The sequence below is a fragment of the Echinops telfairi genome, unplaced genomic scaffold (assembly GCF_000313985.2).
Source record: "Echinops telfairi isolate 266 unplaced genomic scaffold, ASM31398v2 ScPeMD7_7463;HRSCAF=8501, whole genome shotgun sequence".
Classification (NCBI taxonomy): domain Eukaryota; kingdom Metazoa; phylum Chordata; class Mammalia; order Afrosoricida; family Tenrecidae; genus Echinops; species Echinops telfairi.
In genome coordinates, this window is record NW_022111363.1 from 1,551,623 (window position 1) to 1,554,191 (window position 2,569).

Here is a 2,569-nt window from a genome sequence, read left to right on the forward strand (position 1 = left end):
GGGTAAAACAAGAACTGAGTTTCAGTTTTTGCCTCTTTTGGTTAAGGTTTAAGCCTTTTCCAGTCGACTAAACCCATTGATTCATTACTTTCCAGCCTCTCAAATTCTGTGTCTGCTGCGTCTTCTCCCATTCTCTCCCTCCTTTGGGTTTCTAACTTAAATATATACACGTATATATATAAATCTTTGGGGTTTTTTGAGTTTTGAGATTCAAATGTTATTTACAAGTAGAGAATGTCCCTTATAAAGCCTAATGCGGAATAAGGAAAGCACATAAAGAAGTAGCTGTTGGGTCCACAACGATGTGGGAAAGGAGTCCGTGCCACTGTTCCTTCACCATGATTTTGTTATTCTTTAAAAAAAGCCACGTGATTTCGTCAGGTTGCATCAGTAAAAGAATTTAAAATAAAAGGGATTTTTCAAACTTCAGCAGTCTCTGGTCAAAGGCGACCAGGGAGCCACTTTCATTTCGGTGACAGCCCATGCTCCGGGCCCTTGAGCAAGATTCAAACCTCATCCAGAGTCTCTGCTTGAGGAATGGCGAGCCCTCGAGCCTTCCGGGGCTGAGCTTTCAGCTGCTCTGCCTCCAGCTTGGTCTGCTGTTCCACCCTTTGCTCTTCCAGGATTTCTTCAATAGACGCTTGCGAGAGTGGGGGTCACTTTGCTTTTCCAAGTCTATTTCTCCTAGCAGGGTCGCGTTTTCTCCTCTGACCACAAAAATCCCTCGAGGAACTATCACCGTATTCTTTCCCACATGAACACGCTCCACAGTCTGATGGAGCACTAAGTTAGCAAACTGATCAATGCTTCCTAAAAGGCCTCTAAGTGCCCTTCCATCTCGAAGCAGGGCCACGTGTTTCTTCTCAGCGTCTTCAATGAGGCTGGCGGTGCCGGGCACAGAGTTCACTGTGAGCGGAGGTGAGGTTGCCAGGCATAGCGGCCAAGGGAAGTGCGGCCAACGCCCCAGCTCCCTCCTCCGCAGGAGCCGGTGCAAGGACGCCTCGCCGCCTGCTTCCGGAAGCTCCTCCCTGTCGTCCCGCCCACTTCCGGTCCCACGTGACCGTCATCAGGTAGGGGCGGGGACTTTGCGTGGCCCAGAAGGAAGACGCTCTCCCTGTCCGTGGGGAAGAGGGGAAGAGGAGTCCAGGCAGAATAAAAGGTGGAGGAATGTCTTCTCCCCTCACCTGTCTGCCTCCAAGACTGTATCATCGTGACATCTTTCACAGTCACTTCAGATGCCCTGGGGGGCGCACACCGTCAATGCACTGGGCTGCTACCAGGAGATTGGTGGTTCGAGTCCGTCCAGGAGTGACTTAGAAGAAAGAGCTGGCCACCTACTTCTGACAAACCAGTCACTGAAAGTCGGACGGAGCACAGCCCTCCTCAGCCCCTCATGGCTCACCATGAGTCAGCCAACTCAGTGGTAGTGGTCCAGTCACTTTAGAAAGGTTTTCCAAGAGGGAAAAATGAATTGTGTGTTTTCATCTTTATCTGGAACTTTCCTCTGTATTTAACCTTCAGTGATTTAAAGAACTCCCTTTCTGCCATTTCCCAGGTGATGGCGCGTGTAAACTGACGGGTGAGGTCAACTGCCATCTTGAACCGAAGCTGGTTTGTTCTGCACTGAACTCCTTCCTTAGATAGAGATGACAAAGAAAACCATGGCTCGCCCACCTCCCCCTTCAAAAGCAGCACATGGCTGGAAGTCTTGTAAAGATTTATGGCTACATGGCTTAGTGGTTACACATTGGGCTGCTAACTGCAAGGTCAGCAGTTTAAAACCACCAGCTGCTCCTTGGGAAAAGATGGAGCTTTCTACTCCGGTAAAGAGTTACAATCTCAGAAACTCACAGGGGCAGTTCTACCCTGTCCTGTAGGGTCACTAAGGATTTTTTCTGCTTTCAAGCTTGTAAGGTTGAGAGAAGAGACTCAATTCGGTCACGAGGCCAGGTGGGTTGCCAACAGCAAAGTTTATTTCTCGTCCGGGTGCAGACGGGCTGAGGCAGAACCATGCATCTGTCCGGGCTGAGGCTATACCATGCATTAGTTCCGAGCGCAGGGACCAGTGCCCTTATGCACTGTGCAGGCGTGAGGAGCGGGCTTGGCCCCTCTGGGGTGGAAAAGACAGGCTGAGATCTTCCTGATCAATCAGTGTCACGGTTGTCACTGTCCTTGGTTCCCTGGTTTCTGATAAAGGCACATTCTTTCCTGTTTGGGCAGAACTTTCTTCATGGTCAGCCTTGGGGTGGAACTTTATAGGGTGAGCTTGGGGGCAAACATGGAAGAACTTTGCTTCTTAGCAGACTCTATTAAGTCTTGCAATGCTATTTAATCTAACGTTCCCTTTCTAACTTTCACCAACAGTCAACAAGTAAATATCTACACAATACTTACTAAGCATCTACTCTCTACCAGACAATGTCCAGGCCCCGGGCACCTGGCAGGGCTCACCCTGATGGACCTACTACTCATATGGCACTCATACTCCGTTCTGTTAACATTGTGCTAGTGCTGGTGCCACCCAAGCTGTTAGGTACTGGGCAGCTAGCTGAAAGACTGGTGCTAAGTC

General features: G+C 49.6%; 1 pseudogene; it reads right to left on the reverse strand.

Moving 5' to 3' along the window:
* Positions 1-506: 506 nt before the first annotated feature.
* On the reverse strand, positions 507-1,209 carry LOC101648708 (annotated as a pseudogene).
* Positions 1,210-2,569: the final 1,360 nt, after the last annotated feature.